This window comes from Lissotriton vulgaris, chromosome 3_2 (genome assembly GCF_964263255.1).
Source record: "Lissotriton vulgaris chromosome 3_2, aLisVul1.2, whole genome shotgun sequence".
Lineage (NCBI taxonomy): Eukaryota > Metazoa > Chordata > Amphibia > Caudata > Salamandridae > Lissotriton > Lissotriton vulgaris.
This window is the reverse complement of record NC_141690.1, coordinates 119,375,284-119,396,464: the sequence shown is the minus strand read 5'-3', so window position 1 is coordinate 119,396,464 and position 21,181 is coordinate 119,375,284. Positions and strand designations below refer to the sequence as shown.

General features: G+C 46.9%; 1 protein-coding gene across 1 annotated transcript in view; it reads right to left on the bottom strand.

Moving 5' to 3' along the window:
- BOD1L1 (biorientation of chromosomes in cell division 1 like 1) overlaps positions 1–21,181 on the bottom strand; it is a 449,046-nt gene that overhangs the window by 396,086 nt on the left and 31,779 nt on the right. The window lies entirely within an intron of this gene.

Here is a 21,181-nt window from a genome sequence, read left to right as displayed (position 1 = left end):
TTATATGCTTTTACCACGCATACATTTACAACGAAATTCGTTGTACAATTCTAGAACTTGTGGCGGGAAGTGTGTCTAAAAGTGTATTTCGGTGCTGGCCATCAATGAGAGAGACCTGTGCATTTTTCAAATGGGTGGTGAAAACATATGAGTATGTTGCTGGAGATGTGGGCCGCCGTGCCACCAATGTACTTACCGGGGGAGGGTAAACACCCATTATTCCGCAACTTTCTTTCCGCATACCATCACTCCGCATACTTTCATTACGAAAGTACCATGACTCCGCAATGCCATTATAACGCATGGCATTACATTTTATATGAGTTTACCACGCATACATTTACAACGAAATTCGTTGTACATGCATGAATTGTAAAAGCATGTTTTTTTAATGTTTGGATAAGGTAAGTATGGGTATAGGGGTATATGTTTTGGGGTACTGAGGTAATTGTTTTGGGGTGTTTGGGTATTTTAAGGGTTCAGATAGTTTTGGGTTATGGGGTACAGGGTTAGTTTAAGGGTTTAGGGATAGGTATGGGTTTTGGGGTACAGGGGTATTTTTAGGGTTCAGGGCCAGGTTTGGGTTTTGGGGGTACAGGGGTATTTTTAGGGTCCAGGGGTAGGTTTGGGTTTTGGGGTACAGGGGTATTTTAAGGGTTTAGGGCTAGGTTTGGGTTTTGGGGTACATGGGTATTTTAGGGTTCAGGGGTATTTTTAGGGTTCAGGGCTATGTTTGGGTTTTGGGGTACATGGGTATTTTTAAAGTTCAGGGGTAGGTTTGGGTTTTGAGGTACAGGGGTATTTATAGGGTTCAGCGCTAGTTTTTGGGTTTTGGGGTACAGGGGTATTTTTAGGGTTTAGGGATAGGTTTGGGTTTTGGGGTACAGGGTATATTTATAGGGTTAAGATGGGCTAGTGTTTAAGGGTGTTGGGGTATTTAAAGGGAGCAGGGTGGGATTCGTTTTTAGGGTGTAACGGGTAATAAAATTAAAAAAATATAATAATATAAATAATGCAATTTAAAAGAATAAATGTTTTAATTAAATTAAAAAAGTATGTATATATTTATTTATACACACATATATACAAACATATATTTGATGCTTTAATAATGTACTTTTACAATGTATATGACTTTACCACACATGCATTTGCGTTATAATGGCATGCATGATAAAGTCATAGGAGTTGTAAACGTTTTAGAAATTATGTCTTTGAGGAGTAATAGTCTTGCGTTATAAAAATTGTGGAGTGATGGTATGCGGGATGTTGGTATGCAGAATATCATCACATATTTCCGGGGGAGGGATAGTCCCTTTCTTGCTATTTCCGTGGAGGCGCCCCGTGTGTCCGGATGTGCGTGGCGCGAGGCCTGTGCGCAACAGAAGTGGATCTCCAGTGTGCGCTTCAGGAGTCACCGGAAGTTAAGGCGAGATTACATTTCGTGCACAATGGCCCCTGTTTGCGCTCCTTCCGGCCCTTGGGAATAGCGCCATGCCTGACCTCCATACAGTAAAGCAGGTGCACGTCACTGGGAAGAAAAAACAATGAAATATTGGGCACAACGCTCGCTTTTTTTCTGTAATTCCACGCCTGCACACGCCCACAGCACACGCCCACAGCACATGTCATGAAGGGCGGAACGTACCACACGCCCCCCAGCGTTTGTCACGCACACAGCACAATGCAGACACGCCCACAAGGGACTACTTTGCTAGCACGGTTCTTATACCTTTTAAATGTATATGGTGGGAGTCTGCATAGCCTATGTCCTTCTGCTGCAACTGCCCTTTCCAACGCTGTATTGGGTGTTGTGATTGGTGCTGTGGTTCCTGAGATTACCCGCCTCAAAGGTTTGGCTCTCTCTTTATTATATTAGTTTAGATATAAATTGCATGTCACTTGATAATGCAGAGGCTATCCCATTGCTTTGCTATGTTAAAGGAAAATTTAATTAAATTGGCCTACAGCATTTTTTGACAATCCTAACAGTATAGATAAAAGAACGAAATTGACTATAAAATATACATATCGTGTTGAGCTTGACAATTGTCTGCGGTCAGCACCACTAGTACCACATACCGATCAGCCTCTTTTATGTCAGCAATTTTATCTGACTTTTACCAGTAACGTACAATTTAGATTTCTGTTGACTAGATTTGCGCTTTGCACATTGCACTGTTTAGGGGCCAAACAGGTTGGATGGTGCAATAATCTTACATCTTTCCCTTGTGACAACCTGGCCCAACAAAGCACCCTGCACTTTACCCTTTTTTGTACACTCTACAAGGTCCCAAGAGTTCGGGTCCTTATACCACTCTTAAAAGACATCAGATCATCTAATTTTCAGGAGGGTTTTAACTTTTTATTATCCTTGTCTACTGAAGTAACCTGCATGGCAGGTTAACATTTTATTAGGATGGCGTTATCAATAAGGAAACGATATGCAATGTAATCAAATTCTGGCATCTCCTTTTTAGAAGCCCGATTTTTTAAACCTATTTGGAAATCTTGAAATATGTGAGCTATATGATTTTATTGTATCTTTTGGGTAATTTTATATGTGTGTTTTATGAATGTCATACTTTTATGGTTCATTCTAACCGAATAAAGGTATTCTTGACTTGAATATATTTATTTGTTTAAATTTTTACATAGATTCGAAATTGGCAAAGCATCCTGGGTAAGAAAATGTGTGTGTATGTATATGTGTATTTATACATACACGGTGTCTATGACGGTTGTAAGTTGTAAGCTACCACCACACCATTCCAATGCACATGTGTGTGTGTGTGTGGAAAGCCTACATTTTAATACTCAGAATATGCTGCTTACATCAAACCTATGTTTGAAGAATCCAATTTGTCCTGTTACCATGAGGGATAGCTACAGTATTTGGATTTCTGTTCATCCAACAACCAGGAAACTTGTTTCTGAAAACTAGAGACTCAGGGAAAATACAAGAACCCTGCAAATGTTTTTAACCAAATGACTTGCAAACAGCAAAATTTGGTCGAAAAGAATTAATTGGGCCCAGAGTCAACAATAACAATCCTAAATGGCTAATGGATTTAACCCCTTGGATTATCATGAAGACTCCACGCCGTCGTGAGCCACGGGCGGCGTGTGCTCATGACGGCATGGAGCAGTCATGCCGCTGCCGCTAAGCTCACGCAGCACTAATTCCTCGCCTGTGCGGACGAAATAATGAGCTAGTTTGGTAATGACCGAACCACGCCGTCATAAGCACACGCCACCCGTGACTCGTGACGGCGTGGAGCAGTCATAAGCACTGAAGCGCCGCGCTCACCCCCTAGATCCGCTGCAGCAGAATTTGCGGTGCAGGGAAGGGATTAACCTATCTGTTTCATAATTAATGAGTCCTACTACCTTTGTAATAACCTTTCATAACCAACAGATCAGACCTATGGCATGTAGGACAACTGTTCCAAATGAACCAATCAACCATGTAGCCTTTATCATTGGCTTGTCACCTCAATCAACTAAGATCTACAGTACCTACTGTACCAATCATGAGGTATACAGTGATAACATTACAAATATGTATCAGTCAATCAATCAGTACTTGTAGATCGCAGCTTATTACCTGTGAATTTATCCAGGTGCTGGCCTCCTGGGTTTTAGTCAAAGAGCCAGGCCTCGAGTCTCTTCTTGAAGCCCGTTGGTGAGGGTGATGTTCAGTGGTGGACGACATTCCAGAATCTGGCAGCGAGGTGGGTGGGAAGCTGCGGCCCTGGCTGTAGCTACAGCATGAGTGCGCCATCTGCGCAAGTGAGAGTGAGGCGGAGCAAATGTGTCAGTATGGTTGATGGAAGTTCAGACGATGGTTCATGTATACTGGTCCTTGGTCGTGGAAGATTTGTAGGTGTGCCAGTAGCTTTAATTGGCACCTTTTTCTGGACGGGGAGCCAGTGGAGGTTACTCAGGTGTTGGATGATGTGGGTCCATTTGGGCAAGTTGAAGATCAGTCTGGCCGCAGAGTTCTGAATTGTCTGGAGCCTTCTCATGAGTTTGGTGGTGGTTCCTGCGTACAGAGCTTTGCTGTAGTCAAGCTGCCTAGTGATTTAGGCTTGCGTGACTGTTTTTCCCACGCTGATGGGAAGCCATTTAAAGATTCATTGGAGTAAGCGGACAGTGTGGAAGCAGGCGGAGTAGACTGGGTTAATTTCCTGTCTAGAATGATGCAGAGGTTGCGGGCACAGTCTAATGGTGTGGGAGGGGGTCTAAGTTTGGCAGGCAACCACGTTTCGTTCCAGAGGGAGGTGTAGTTGTCAAAAATAAGCACCTCGGTCTTGTCAGTATCTGCAGTTGAAGTTAGTCTTAGTGGTGGTGGGGTCTGCTGAGAGCAAGAGGATCGTCGGCGTAGGATATGATGATAAGATCGCAAATTCTAAAGATGTCAGCTAGAGGCGTCATGTAGATGTTGAAGAGGGTGGAGCTCAGGAATGAGCCTTGAGAGACAACGCAGATGGTGCTTGTGGGTTCTGAGGTGAAGTGGTTAGGCAAGTTACCTGCACACGTGCCGTGAGGAATGATGCAATCCACCCTTGATTCCCATCTGGTGCAGTCTCTTAATGAGTGTGCGGTGGGATAAGGCGTGGAAAGCTACTGAGAGGACTACGAGGATCAGGGCTGCTGATTATTCCATCGAGTAGGGCACTGATGTCGTAAGTGGCAGCAATCAGGGCAGTCTCCGTGCTTTGGTTGGCGCGGAATCCAAATTGGAAGGGGTGTAGCAGGTTGTTCCTCTCCAGGTGTTCAGTGAGCTGCCTGTTGACAGCCTTCTCTAGGACTTTGGCAGGGAATGGGAGCAGCGAGATGGGATGGTAGTTTTTCAAGGAGTGGTCTGACTTCTGCATGTTTCCATGCGTCAGGAAAGGTGGCTGTGGCGATAGATGCATTGAGAATGGTGGGGTGGTGGTTGCTGATCTTGTTGCTTCCTAGGTTGAAGAGGCGGTGAGGGTAGGAGTCCATGGATGCTTCCGAGTGGATGGAGTTCATGATGGCTGTGGTGCTCGACGTGGTGAGATGTTTCAAAGCAGTGAGTTGATGGACGGTGGAGGCATCCGTCAAGGTGAGGAGTAATGAGAAGGTCAGTAGATTGGGACTCGAAGCTCCTGTAGATGGTAGATATCTTGGTGTGGAAAGGATTAGCGAGAACACTGCAGAGTTCCTGTGAAGGGGGGAATAGTGTTCTCAGTGTCTTTTGAGCAGGAGAACTCTTCGACGATGCTGAAGAGTTCCTTGCTGCGGTTGGCACCTGCCTCGATGCAGTCTGCAAGGTCATCCTTTTTCAGGTCTCGCTGAGCCAGCGCATGCGCTGCTCGGAGAGACATTTAGTAGGTGAGTTTTGAAAGTGCTACAGGCTGACCTAGCGCATGTTTTCACGCGAGCGAGCACGCGCGCAGCCGCTTTCTGTCTCCTCAGTCACGGATCATTAAGTTGCTTGTTCCTTTCTTTCATGGCTCATTAAGCCTCACAGCATGCTCCTCCATCCCCTTGCTCTCTGCCCTCACTACCCCCTCCCACACAGCCCTCACTACCCCCTCCCATGCATCCCTCCTCCTCTGTAGCAACCCCTTCCCTGCCTAGCCTTCCCTCACGACCAACGCATAAACACACAACACACACACCTACAACCACACACACAACACACACAATCACACAGACACACAACCACCCCCTCCCCCGGTCACTCACTGCCTATCAGCCTCCTCTCAGCCAAGGAGCGCGATCACGATCAGTTTCACTTTCACGCATTCAGTTTCACTGTCACCGTGAAAGTGTTCGCGTTTCTAGTTTTATTCAGCATTCACTCTTGTTTCCTAGTGCTTAACAATCCAATCTCTACAATATTTAAGCAGCCTGCATGTCTCCTGTCAACCATACCACTCCATGCATTTTCTCCGATCCACATAGATATCAGTGGTGCAGACAAAGGTAACCAGGTTCCTTATCCTTCTTCTAAGCAATAACCAGAATGCTAAACTGCATTCGTGCCCAACTTACTTGTAAACAGCAAACAGTTATTCTAATCTGTTTGTTTCACAGAGGTTGTGTCTTAGGAAAAGGGCAGTGGCACTCGCATGGAACTATACGCTAGTGTGTCCCAAAGAGTTGTTTTAAAAAAAAAAAAAGTGTTAAAAATTCTGATTCCACCAGAATCCGAGTCCTCCACAACACCCTGTTTTTTTGGCTGTCAGCTGTGAAAAGGAGACCACTATTGGCCCCATTTTTATTATTCTGTATCCTCGGTTCAATACTGGGGTGCTTTTTTAACTTGTCTGTAGTTCATTCTGAATCTTACCGTTACTAATTCAAATTGTGTTAGCTTTGGCTTATTTGCAATGCAAATCCGCTACGGAAGCCCATTCATTTGCTAATTATTGTCCACATAAGGTTACAAGACCATTCCTGTACTAAGGTTACGAGTGACCTGGCACCCTCCTTTCAGAGTTCTTGCATAAACCCAGTCTGGCTGGCACTGGTGCGTCCTAGCCTGGCACACACTGAGTGATGACCCTCGGTCCCCTCCCCCCATGCTTCCCATTCTGACTTTAAGACCACCACATCCTCAGTGATCTGCCAACACTCTATCCACCCCTTCTGTGACCCCTAACACTGTCCACCCTTCTCCTCCAAATCCCCCCACCGTAGTGATGTCCTCTACAGCAGGTCAAGCCAGCCCCACTAACATGCACGCCCCCCATTCCAAGACCTCTAGCACAATCCTCCCTACCACCCAATCCACCAAAATGGTCCACCCTTGTCCTCCTAATCCCCCCAGCCTAGTGACGTCCTCCACAGCAGGTCAAGCCAGCCCCACTAACACGCACACCCCACTCTCCATGACCGCTAGCACTATCCTCCCTACCACCCAATCCACCAAAACTGTCCATCCTTATCCTACTAACCCCCCTCCATAGTGACGTCCTCTGCAGCAGATCAAGCCTGCCCTGCTAACAATCACACCCTCCCTTCCCTGACTCCTAGCAAAGTCCACCCTACCACCCAATCCTCCATAAATGTTAAATGTTAAATGTCGTATACTTGTAAAGCGCACAGCTGCCCCAGCAAAGGGGCGTCCCGGCGCTGTATACCGCTGGGGAACCCATCCTGGCTTTCCCTGTGAGATGGTCCCTCCTGGGCATCTCCAAGTTGAAGACAAGCATCCCCGGCGCTGATGGGGCCATTAGTAGAGATTAAGCACGCTATTGCCCAGAGTTGCAGAGTGGGACCCATGGTTGGAGTAGGCACCGAGGCGAGAATTATCGAGTCCGCTGACCATGGCCCAAGACCCTGCCGCGTCGGGAATCGAACCCTGGTCCCGGGTCGACCTCTGCTTCCGGGTCTGCCGCCTCTAACCAGTGAGCCACACCACTCCCAGCTCCATCCACCCCAACCCTCTTACCCTCCCCACATATATCCGCTCTCTGCACTCCAGAGCCTCCAAAATAATTTAAAGCGTCCACTCCTCTATCCTCGACCTAACAAACCTCCTCCACCTCGCCGAATTAGCCTTCGCAAACCTCATGCCTTAGCGGTCTCCCCCACCCATCCCTGAACTTCTCAAACGCCCGCTATTAACAGCCTTAAGACAACTTCGCCCTCGCAAGCACACTAGCTGTCTATCTGAGGAGGAAATCCTTGACCTCGCCTGCTCATACAACTTTTGCCCAATCACCACCGATTCCCCTGACCTCACCAAAATCGAAATCCTGGATATTCTTAAAGACCTCAACCCAGACCCTATCCCTCCCTGCCCACCGGACGTGAGTACCGCACACCCCATATGCACGGTCACTATCGACCCACACAGACTAGCCCCCTCTGCAATAGAAGGGCGATCAGAAGCAATCTTGCACCTGTACCCCTGACTGTCTCAACTCCCACTACCACTTCCCTCTCCGGTCTGACGGGGCTCTTAATCAACTGCCGATCGGCAGTAAAGCATGCCGCCAATGTCGCTGCTCTCATTCTGAACAATAACACCGACCTAGCCATCCTAACTGAATCATGGCTTAATGACGCATCATCCCCTTGCCTCGACCTCTTAGTCCCCCCCAATTTTAACATTACCAGACTAGACAGACCACTTAACAAAAAAGGTGGCGGAATCGCTTGCATCTATCGATCTGACCTCCTTGTCTCAGAGCTTTCAACGGATACCACTGATTCCTGCAAATATCTAGCTCTCTCAGTCTGGAGCAACACCACCCACCCACCCACCCAAAAGTGAAGGTACGGCTGTAATAAGCAGAGTGCAATACGTGCTAACATGTTGGAATTTCAGGGGGATCAATAGGGCTGTTCAGAGGTAGCAAGTTTGATTTTACATAAGAAGGTGGTCTAGGTCTTCATGTTACACAAGAGGCATATAGAAGTACTGCATTACTTTGCCTTCCTCTCATCAGCAGAGGAAGGCTTAATTTGAACTTTAAAGGTGTGACTTAATCAAAGTGGCTGAATTTATCTGTAGTGAAGCAGTAAGCGTAAGGTTTCCTATCAGATGTTTATGAGGCGGGGTTCTTCTTCTCAGCAACCCATGATACCAACTCTAGGAATGACTTTGGCATCCCCAAAAAAATCTAAACAGAATTTACCAGCCCCATCGGGTTTACATGTTCACTGGTAATGCTGTAGGTCAGGAGTTTTTCACCTGGATATTTCAGCTGCAGAAAACAGGCCAAAAGTCCTGGTGAAATTCTAGGAAAAATGAGAAACAACCTCTGGAAAGGGGTGCTGTATTCCTGATCCCCGAGAAATGTACTTGTTCCCAGTCAACTCTCAGGAAGCACCAATTCATGATTGTGCAGTAGTCTATAACCCCTTCATCCCTTCCCAATGGAGGATTTAGCAATTACTGCTGTGTTGGTACATAACGGGCCCAAACGTGTTTCAAATGAAAAGTACAGATTGTCAAGTTGCGAGTGCAGGATATTTAGCAAGCATTAGCAAAGTCAGTAGGTCTTAACTTTGGAAGAGCTTTGCCAATACGTTTTACTCATGTTGTACACCAGCTTGGCCACTGTTCAGCACGGCTAAAAGTTAGTAGCGTAAGGAGAGTGGTGTTGAGTGTTATGGAGTGGTGTGGTGTTCAGTGAAGTGGAGTGGAGTGTCATGAAATCAAGTGGAGTGGCATAGAGTGTTGTGGAGCGTCATGGGTGTAGGGTGTCGCAGAGTGGAAGGGAGTAGAATGTTGCGGAGTGCCATAGAGTGTTGTGGAGTGGAGTAAAGCATAGTGGAGTGGTTTAGATGGTGTTTCATAGAGTGGAATAGAGTGCTGTAGAGTAGAGTAGCGAAGAGTATATTATTGCAGAGTGGAGTAGTGCAGTAGAGTGGAATGGATAGAGTAGGGTGAAGTAGTGTCCGCAGAATAGAGTGAAGTGAAGTGGCATGGAGTGGCTAAAGGGAATTGCATATATCTGTGTAGAGTGGGGGGAGTGTCGTAGATTTGCAACAAAGTGGAGTAAAGAGTTGTGAAGTGGCAGAGAGTGGAGTAGGGCGTCAGAGTGGAGTGCTGTATAGTGGAGTAGAGTGGCCTAAAGTACAGGGCTACAGAGTAGATTAGCATAGAGTTCACTGGTTTTGAACAAAGTAGAGTATAGTGAATTGGCATAGAGTAGTGTGGCACAGAGTTGAGTGGTGCACAGTGGAGTGCCACAGTGCAGATGTATTGGAGTAGAGTGCAATGGCAGAGAGTGGAGTGGCACAGGGTGGAGTAAAGTGGAACAAAGTGCAGTGGTGTAGACCTGCCATCATAGTACAACATATATGGATACTTAAAATGTTCTGGACAATCTTTTATTTGACTTTCGGGACAATACCAATTCCAGAGTTTCACCTTGTGGTTCCTCAACACTCCGCTCTCCGTTATCTGCACCCACCCCCCTTTTTTCACTGTCAACTCTCTGCCAATTCCGGGTATTTACTCACACTCCCTCCCCTGTCACAACTATCCCCCTATTTAATCACGGTCCCTTCTACCGCCACCCTGACCTATGCTTGCACAAACGTACACGCCATACGTCGTGACGGCATCATGAACCGACCGGGCGTTTCATGGTTACGTTTCCTTTCGTTTTCCCCGACCCGGTTTTCCTCCCCTCGGACAGCCCCCAGAGGATCAATGCTTATACCACTGCGCACATTCATTGTCAACTGCCCAAGTGAGCACTACCCCTCACTTTTTGTGCACCTCTCACTTCGGTCACCCTTCCCTCTCCTTTTTTCACAGCCACAGGTCACCTACAGCCACCCCTGGTGCTGGCCCAATCTACTTGACAGACAGCAATCGCTCGTTTGTAGACACTGATCTTAGGTCCCTTGGACGGTGATCCAGCGATCTCTCGCATTTGCTGGCAGCCTACTGGTGAGTACCTTTACTTCTAGTACTCCTTGTTACCAATCCTGCCATCATTTTTTCTGCGCCAGCCTTGATGTATTCCTTTACCGCCCGCAGTGCCCAATTTTATTTTCCTCCTGGTGGTCCCTCTGAGCCATTAGAACAACCCCCTCGCCCCCCCCCCGGAATCTCCACCCTCACGTGAATTTACCATTCATTCTTTAAAATATCAGGTATTCTTTCACTACCATACCGGCAGACTCTTTCCTTTTATCTACTCACCTTGCCTGTTCCCTACCTTACTCCTCTTTCCTTATTCCCCTTTTTGTACAGCACTATCCAAAGGGTAACCTGGTCCTGATGATGACCCTAAATTGTGACAGGTCGAAATGCCGTTGACTTTCTAGCACAAATTTTGGCACTAAAGTCTAGTTCACCAAAATGCTAAACTCTGTATAAACCTTTGTAAATACCTACCTATGAACCTTAAGTACCTTGTAAATATGGTCACTTTGCGCCGTTCATCGCTGTTCCACTGGTCACTTGCGCCATCCACCCAGTAATTGATTCGAAAAAACACTTTGCCATGACTGCCAGGCCAATAACTGTGTGAATTGTTTGGTAAGAGAGTTAAACAAGCATTTGCAATGCAATCGGTCTCGCATTTGGTTGAGTTAGATCTATTGGATTTGTAAATGACAATGTGTTTTACCCATGAGTTATGGAGTGTAGGTATGTGGTGTGTAGTGGAATTATGTGACTTGAATTAGAATTGTTAGTTGTACAATTGTGTGTTGTGGAGTGGATTTGTGTTGTGGAATCATATGGCATGGTGTGCAGAGGAAATATGTGGATCATAATTATGTGGTATTGAGTGTACTGGAGTTATGTGGAGTAGGATTTTGTGTGTTGGAGTGTAATTATGTGGAATGGTGATATAAATACAGCGTTGAGCAGTGCAGTGTGAATTACTCAGCTCCACTGACAAAGTACAGCCACCAAAATCAAATGAGGTGAGCCATAGTGGAGACATGGGCTAAAGGGCAGCCTTTGGGGTGGGCCCAAATTTACCGGTAGTCACAAGTCAGGCAAAAAGATCATGGAGACAGTCGGCCATGTTGTAATCAGACAAAGCAGGCCTGTGTGAGAGCTGGGAAATATAACAATTGACCACCGGCGTCTTCACAAGTCCTCCACATGTGAGGTTCCGTGACAATTGTAAGTGGTGTTTTCGACTCGTACGAATATAGTCGAGTTTGGTATCTACGAACCGCAAATGACGAGTTTAGTAAGTGTGCGCAGTTTCGCTGTGCTAACTTAAACCGTTCGTTTGCTACGTGGGTTTTTCATCTGTACCCACGGGTTCCATCTTAGATACGGCATCCATTTTGTCTCTTGCCCTCAAGTAGCCAGCGAACGGACGCTGTCCGCTTCGCGACCCTGGGACTCCCAAGATATTTGCGGAAGACACATGTCCTTTGTAAGTGTCTTTATGATGAGGGGGATGATACTGTAAGGCAGATGGCCCCGCTCGAGGCTCATCTCGCCGTGCCGGTTTATTGTCTCAGCCGTGCATCTCATTAGGCACGTCCCTTTGATGCCTGTAGCTCGTGTTTCCCGATACCCCCCCTTTTACACCCTTTCCAATCTCCCCACTGTTTCCATCTTCCTCTGCACCTGTCCTTGTTCCTTTTTCGATCTGTTTTACTGCTGATTGGAATGTACTAATGGTGGGAAGATGGGTTTTTACAGTTGGGAACCGCCAAATGTTTCCGCACTTATGTTCCGGACCTTATGAGTATCAAAGTGACCAAAGCGACCCCTCTCGAGGATAATTGTGGGAACCGGGTTGTAAACCTTTGTCTGCTATGCAAACCTATGGGAAAATCGTGTATAAAAGGAGCGATCCACAGAACCAATTTGAAGCAGTCTCCCTGAACTACACTCGTTGTACTTCCGTGATCTCTGTGTTTCCCTGCAGTAAATAAACCTTGAATCTTTGACGCCGAAGGAAGTGTCCCGTGTCTCTGTCATTCGTACGCCAGAGCAGGTTACCCACGAAGGTTTCAGGTGTTGTCCCCCGGCACCGCTGGGTCTTAAAGAACCCAGTCCTTCAGTTGGCGCCCCACGTGGGGCTGCATCAGTGGTACCGGTCCAAGCCCGACGATCGTGAGGAACTTCGTGTGAAATCTCCGAGGGAAGGTGCACTCCGCTTCATCGATCCTGTTGTCGAAACAAGTGGCCCGAAGACTTTTCCCGCGAAGATTCCCGCCTCCTGACGGCTGCGACGGACTGCTGCCCTGACTGTAGACCTGTTTTGGCGCCTGGCGTAGACCTTGGTAGAGCGAGACGATTGACGGGCCTTCCTGGTGACGCCATCGATCTTTGAGTTAAGTATTTGTGGGTCGCTCCCAGAGTTCTTGGTTGTGGTTGCTTAGTGGTTGCATGGTTCCATTGCATTTGTAGTTCTTGGTACTTTGTTGTGTTGTTTGACGACTGCAGCCGCCAAAAACCGAGGGTTTTTGCTTTTGCTGGGACTTGGTAAATCCCGTAACCCTTGAAGTTTGTGAAACTCGACTAGTGTGCAAGATGCCTGGTCGCAGTACTTTGTTTAGTTGCTTCAGACGTTGTGGTGCGGATTCCCGACTGGAGGACTCGTGTCCGATACCTCCGGTTGGAACTCCGACTTATGAACTGTACAGCAAACATGGGCTAGGCCCGATTACTTTTAATGATTATTGGATTCGCTATACAAAGAAAGACGGTGTCCTTAGTTGGCCACCTCATGGTAGCTTTGAGACCCCGATCCTAGATAACTTAGAGGCTAAATTGTTTGAGAAAAAGTCAAGGCCGGCCATGTTTGATGCCTTTCGGTTGTGGCGTAAAGAAGCCCGACAGAAAGAAATCAGACAGACTAAACGAAATCAGAGAGATGGTGTTGCTACCATTGTAAAGAAAGCAGAGCAATTTCAGCGTGATAAGGAGGTTAAGGAAAAGGAAGTGTTTGATAGACTACAGCGCATGACTATAGATAAATGCTATCCTGTTTTGCCTACGGAGTCGGAAAAGAAGGAAGACGCAGTTGAGGATCCTTTAATGTCTTATCTTATGAAGTCGCCACCTCCGTACGTACAGGGTGCCGCAGCTCCTGTGGTTCCTCCTGTACCTGTTCTTCAACCTATTCTTCCTCCGCCTGTTCCTCAACCTGCACCCGCTCTTCCGACTGTTCCTGCTCCTTTGTCTGTTGCTATCCCTACTGCTCCTCCGCTTCCACATACTCCTGCTCCCGCTACTGCTCCTGCTCTGTTAACTCCTGCTGTTGCTTCTGTCTCTACTCCTTCGCTTGTTAGTCCTGTGTCCTATACTTCTCCCTCTACTCGTAGTCGTACTTCTCCTCTTGCGGCTAGCTTCTTCCATTCGCTCGGACCTGTTCTTGGGTCCGCTGGTTCCGATGGTCCTCAGAGACGTAGTCAGCTTCCAGGTAACAGGGAACGCGCTTCGCTATATAATATGGCGATGGGTTGGATGACGCATCCCCTTAGAAATCCACCACGTATTGTGCTCGACACGTTTTGTCAATTCAATATACCAACCCAAAGATTCGTGTTCGAAGAAATGTGTAAGGTCCTTCGTGATCAGATATCGGCCGACGCACCTGACGAGGTGCTGACCGCTTTGTCTGATTTGCAGCTTCAGTTCTCGACTGGACTGATAGTGGATACCAACGTTCGACGTGCGGTTGAGCGGTTGCTATCTTTTCGTCCCACTCCTATACCTCAAGCCTTGTTTGTTGAGGATGTTGAAAGACAGCCAGATGAGTCCGGTCAGTTTCCCATGCGGGAAGTCCCACCGGTGTGGATGCCAGCTAATCCACAGGCTCAACCTCCGATATTGGCACACTTCCAGAGGGTGTGGATCCATCTCCCATGGAAACGATCAGAAGTGTTACAGGTAAAGCAATCTTTGCCTGACCCTCGCAAAAATCCTGCAGGGTACTATAAAGAATTATCGCAGCTCGTAGACGCTACGATAATGAATCTTGCCGATATCGACATGTTGTTCGGCAATGTTGTGCCTCAACCGGTATGGGCTAAGATTCGTCAGGAGAATCACCCAAATGAATTAGGTGGTGATTGGGCTGCCATTGTAGCGGCGGATGGTTTGCAAACTGGTGGTGCTAAACCCGAGCAGTTGATTGCTGCTCTTCCTCAAAGAATAATAACGCTTATGAAAACTCTTATGCCAGCTATGAGGGTGAATTGGGACAAATTGTCAGCTTGTAGACAGAAGAAGGACGAGAGTGTCTCCGACTTCTTTACGAGATTCGAGGAGGCATTCATCGACCATAGTGGCCAGGATATGAGCACTGAGGGTGGTCAACGGTTGTTTGTGGACAAATTCGTTTCAAACTTATTGCCCGATTTGAGCAATAAATTGAAAAATTCGGAAAGTGCGTGGGCCGTTTCTACTTCAGCTCAAATATTGGCTACGGCACAGTATTATGAGAATAGAGAGAAAGAAGAGAACGACCGTGCTGATAAAAAGACGAAAGAACTCAAAACTAAAGTGTTGTTACAGCAGGCCTATCCTCCACGTTCGAATCAGAATGCTTCGCAACAAAATAGATCGCAGCCGCAATCGAACCGATCACAATCTCGTAATGACTCCTCTCCCCAAAGATCTTCGTTAGGGTACAATCAATGTGCCTATTGTAGACAGGAGGGTCATATCAAATTCAATTGTCCTGTTCTAAACGATCGTAATAGTGGTAATTCATCTAGAGGAGGTCATGGTGGTTCACAGCAGACGTCACGCGGTAGGGGTCGTGGTGCTCAGAATGATCGCTCAGATAGCTCATCAAATTCCGATAATTGTTTTGATCAACGTGGATCATCGCAAGGACGATCTGCGCAGTACAATGTAGACGATTATTACGTCGATCAGGGACCTGACGACAGTAATTACTAGGACAGCCATGGACAAGGAGAGGGAGTGGTATCAGTTCCGGTTGATCAGAGAGGGCCTTACGTCGCAGTTGCTACATCGGGCGTCGTTGAGCCTTTTCTGTTGGACACTGGTGCAGCGAAAAGTTCCATAAAGCATTCGAAACTCCCTGGCGCACCTTTGTCTGGCTTAACAAATGTTTCCGTTGGATTCTCTGGCGCCCCCGTTAGCAATCCAGTTTCGCGCCCTCTGCCCCTTACAATTGGGCCTCGTGAGCTAGAAGCTCCGTTGATTTTGACCACGGGCTGTGGTGAAAATCTTTTGGGTCTGGATTTGCTTAAACGTTTGTATGCAACTCTGTATTGTTCCCCTGCGGGTGTAAAGCTTACGTTGGGAGAGAGTGTTGTCTCTCCTATGTACTTGTCTCTCGATAAGCTTCCACCGGAATTGAGTTCTCTTCCTGCATCTTTGCGGGCAACAGGTCCCAACGATGTGGGCCTGCTTGACATCTCCCCTTATGTTGTTCAGTTGAAATCTAATGTGCGGTTGCCACGTATTCCCCAGTATCGTATCTCTCTTGATGGTGAACGAGCATTGTTAGCGATCATCTATGATTTGATCGAGAAAGACGTTATTGAGGAAACACGGGGAAACGTGTGCAACAGCCCTGTACTGCCCATTCTGAAACGTACTGATCCTTCGAAACCACCTGTTTATCGTTTTGTTATCGATTTACGGGAGGTGAATAAAATTGTGATTCCTCAGTTCCCCGTTGTGCCTGACATCACGGCACTACTGACTCTGATTCCAGCTTCTGCATCTTGGTTTTCGGTGATTGATTTGAAGAATGCGTTTTTCAGCTTCCAGTTCAAACGCGCTCCTCAGGGCTACTGTGAGAGTCCATCGATTTACAGTCAAGCCTTGATGCGATTTACAGTCAAGCCTGGATGCGTTTTCATTGCCGGCTGGTGCGGCCTTAATCCAATATGTCGACGACTTATTGGTAGCTGCAGATACTCAGGACATTTGCAAAATTGCTACGGTATCGCTGCTGCAACATCTCTGCGAGTTAAATCACAAGGTGTCACCTTCTAAACTCCAATATTGTTGTCAAGAAGTAACCTATCTAGGTCACTTATTGTCAAAGGAGGGAAGGCGGTTGACCCCAGAGAGAATTGCAGCAATTGCACGAATGGCTGTGCCAACAACCCAAAGAGATGTGCGTGCCTTTCTAGGTATCACGTCGTACTGCAGGCAATGGATTCCAAATTTTTCATTGCTAGCGAAACCATTGGTAGCTCTTACGTGCAAGGATGTTTCAACTCCTTTACCATGGACAGAAGAATGTCAGAAAAGTTTTTCTGAATTACGTGATTCATTGTGTTCGGCTCCTGTGTTAGGTACTCCTGACTATAGCAAGCCGTTTACATTATATGTTCACGAGAGGGAAGGTTGTGCGTTGAGTGTCTTAACGCAACCTTTTGGTGGTAAGCAACGTCCATGTGCATATTTTTCATCGACCTTGGACCCGGTAGCTAGAGCATTGCTGAGTTGTTTGAGAGCAACAGCGGCAGCTGTGGTGTCCATCCGACAATCAGCAGGATTGGTCATGGATAATATGCTTACGGTGATGGTTCCGCATGTAGTCGACACTCTTTTAAATCGTACGAAAACCCAGCACTTGACGAGTGCGAGATTGTCTGGGTACGAGCTGACGCTGCTGGCAAGCCACATTCAGATAAAACGTTGCAATGTTCTGAATCCGGCTACTTTGTTACCAATTAGCTCAGAGTCAGATGAAATAACAGAACACGACTGTTATTTGAGGACAGAAGAGGAAACAAAAGGTCGAGTGGACCTTAAAAACACTCCTTTGGAAGACCCAGATGGAACGCTGTATGTGGATGGTTCATGTTTTAAATTACCGAATGGCGATGTGACTACTGCATATGCTGTTGTGACGTTGAATACTGTTGTTGAGACTGCGAGACTAAATCAGAATTCTGCCCAAGCTGCAGAACTGATCGCTCTCACCAGAGCGTGTGTGTTAGCGAAAGGGAAACGTGTGAATGTGTTTACCGACAGCCAATATGCTTTTGGCGTCGCACATAGTTTTGGACGGTTGTGGAGAGAGAGAGGTTTTCTGACATCGCATGGTACGAAGATTCAGCATGGTCAGCTTGTGAATGATCTTTTGGATGCACTTACGTTGCCTAAGCAAGTGGCGATTGTTAAATGTAGTGCGCATCGTAAGGTGACGGATGATGTTGGTCGTGGTAATGCGTTTGCGGATGAGACTGCTAAGGAGACTGCCCGGAACCTTAGCACTCGAATGTATGTGACGAGTTCGGTTAGGTGGCCTACAGAATCGAGCATGTGTGAGGACACTATCGAGAATGTGAAAGCAAATCAGAATGAGGCCACCAAGACTGAAAAGATGAAGTGGATAGAAAGTACGGGAAAGTTGGATGCAAATGGTTGTTGGGTTGATTTGTCGGAACAGAAAAGATGGATGTTGCCTGATGCGTATGTGCTGGCTGTTGTGACTATGGCGCATGGGTTAGCACATATTAGCGCGAAAGGTATTTGCAAGTTGTTGTCTCCTGTGTGGAAGAATGATGGTATCACGAAATGTGCTGAACGATTGGTTAAGAATTGTATGGTATGTATGTTGTACAATCCTGGTAAGGGAACCCCAACTCCTCCTGGTAGTTTTGCTCCCCCTTCATGTCCCTTTGAGGTGATCCAATTAGACTTCATCCATATGGAGCGATGCAATAACCTGAAGTACGTTTTAGTTGTGGTTTGCGCGTTCTCCCGATGGATCGAAGCCTACCCTCTTAAGGACAACACTGCTTTGTCAACTGCGAAAATCCTACTGAAGGAATACTTTCCTCGGTATGGAATGCCTCGGATTGTGTGGTCCGATAACGGAAGTGAGTTTGTGGGGAGTGTGATGAAGAGTGTGTGTAAGGGCCTTGGAATTAATCAGAAATTCCATAGCGCCAATCATCCCCAGTCAGCTGGTTTGGTTGAAGGGTACAATGGCACCCTTAAACTAAAGCTAGCAAAGATTCAGGCTACGACTGTTCTCTCGTGGCCTGACGCCTCACCCTTAGCATTATTGTCAACAAGGGCAACTGTACACTCCCGAGTAGGGCTCAGTCTATATGAAATAGTGTTCGGTCGTCCTGCAAATGTTTGGGGGGTCCCTAGACCGGGTGTGTTCTGTGATCTTGAGTATCCAATGTTGATCGATTATCTTCATGACTTGACTGCTAAACTGAGGTTAATTCACCAACAGGTTTACGAAGCATTGCCGACGCAGACGGAGGGTCCAGGCCACCAGCTCCAGCCCGGAGACTGGGTGGTGACGCGCAATTTTTCGCGCAAGAAGAACTTGGAGCCAAGATTCACTGGACCCTACCAGGTCCTCCTTGCCACGAGAACTGCTGTTCGTCTAGAGGGTCGGAAAAACTGGGTGCATGCCACTCATACCAAAAAAGTCCCTATTCCGTTGCCGGCAGACTCGTGGGTGAGGAGAGGCATTGCATCAACTGAAACCGAAGGATTGCCGGCGTTTGTACCTTTCAGCGACGCACAACCTGTCGGAGAATCCTCAGTGCAGCAGAAAGACACTGTTGAACATTTGTCATCAAAAGACTCAAGACCAGAACATTCAACTGATCAACAGAACGCTGTCTCTTCAACGGATCCTTTGTTTGACGAACAGACACGTCCTGGGAAAACCCGATACTTTTTGCGATCCAGCACTAAAGACTAATAAAAGATCCTGTTCTGTCCCTTGACAATCGCATTATCTCGTTTTCCACGATCAGTTTGAACACTCGTATCACTGTAATTATTTTTGTATATATACACTGAGTTTCGTTCCTCATATTTTTGCTTCCACAGCTGAGAGACACTTTGCATACACATAATTGTGAACAAAGGCCGTAGGGCCGCGCGTGTACTTCCTTCTGGTTAGTAGGTCTTGACACTAGGTTAAAGACCGTCGGTTCCTGGGAACTCCTAGGGATTGACTACTGCTACACAGAACCAAGTGCGTCAAGAAACGTTGCGGACGGTCGTAGGGGATGGCATTTTCGAAGCTGATGGACTTGGAAGGAGCTCAGGCGCAAAGGTTCAAGTTGCAACAACTTAGTCGTACCAAATGTTTTATGTTCCAAATATTCGTATTGCTTTTGACTGTTTCTGCATTATTGGCGGGTGGGGTGTATTACATGATGTCTTGTTTCTTATCTCCTGCTATACCTACTCCTACCTCTAATCCTCAATCTACTACTGTTGCATCTCCCCATTCTTTCCATTTCTTACCCGAACACGAACAGGCTAGACGTGCAGAATTCCGCAACAATTCCTTTATTCAGCTCCTTCACCAGCATCAGTTAGTGGTTAACACTACTAATTGTTGGGTGTGTGGGTTGATGCCACATACCACGGATAAGGGAATTCCATATCTGGTGTTACCGTATAGTTCCCAAGGGTCCGCTCGAGCATTTCAAACAATGTTTCGAAGCGCACTAGATTCTCAACCCAATCGAGAGCCACGTTCTCCCTACCTTGGCCCTGGCTTGTACTATAAGCCTTTGTCTATAGCGATAGAAGACTTAGATAGAGATATCTATGAGCCATCACTCATTCCAGTGGAAGAGGTACAAGCCTATAGGGTCCTGAGTAAGGTCGAGTACAGTGCACTCACGAGTGATAAACAGCTTAAAAGCTCGCCTCCGATATGGGTCGTACCCCACATTGGTAATTTTTGTCTCATGGGTCGTGGCCGACGATCGAAAGCCCGACTTGGAGAGAGTGCTTGCGCTGAAAATTACATGCTGCCGATGATCTCGTCCCCTGTGTTTCTGGCTGCCAAGGGTACCTACTTTGTCTGTCATGATCGTGCGTATGCATGGTTGCCCTCTGACTTCATGGGCTCATGTTTTATCGCAAACTTGTTGCCTCCGACGTTTACTGTAGATGCAGATTATCACAAGACTAGAGTTGTGAGAGGCGTAATTAGCGAAGAGGATACTGCCGGTCAAGAGGCAGGAGACTTTTTCAAGGGTTTCCTCCCGTTTTGGGGACCTATGGTTAATAGTAGGAACCTGAGACAGTTGACTCGAGTGGTAGAATCGACAGCTAATATTACCTCCAGTGCCCTTGGTAATATCACCACAGAACTTCAGGCGGATAGACTTATGACGTTACAAAACCGTATGGTTTTAGACGTGATCTTAGCAGATCGAGGTGGGGTATGTAAGGTGATCCATTCGAGCTGCTGTATTTTCATTCCTGATAACGCTCCGACTGTCTATCAAGCCATCTCGAAGTTGCATAAGATCTCTGAATCCATACACGTGGATGTAGGGGATTGGACGCTACTTGGGTGGTTTTGGGGCCTGATGTCGACTTGGGGTTGGAAGATTCTGATGATCATCGGAGTTGTTGTGGCGTTCCTGTTCACGTGTTGCCTTTGTGTGCAGTGCGGTCCTGCCTTATGTGGCCTCTGCGCTACAACGTGTATGAGACAGCCGCCTGTTACCAATGGAACTCGGTTGGACAGAGCTATGCTACAGCAACATCTAGATGGTCTGATGAATATCGAGTATGATTCCGACTAGTGCTTGCCTACATGAGGCCAAAAGGAGCGTCTGAGGTTCCGTGACAATTGTAAGTGGTGTTTTCGACTCGTACGAATATAGTCGAGTTTGGTATCTACGAACCGCAAATGACGAGTTTAGTAAGTGTGCGCAGTTTCGCTGTGCTAACTTAAACCGTTCGTTTGCTACGTGGGTTTTTCATCTGTACCCACGGGTTCCATCTTAGATACGGCATCCATTTTGTCTCTTGCCC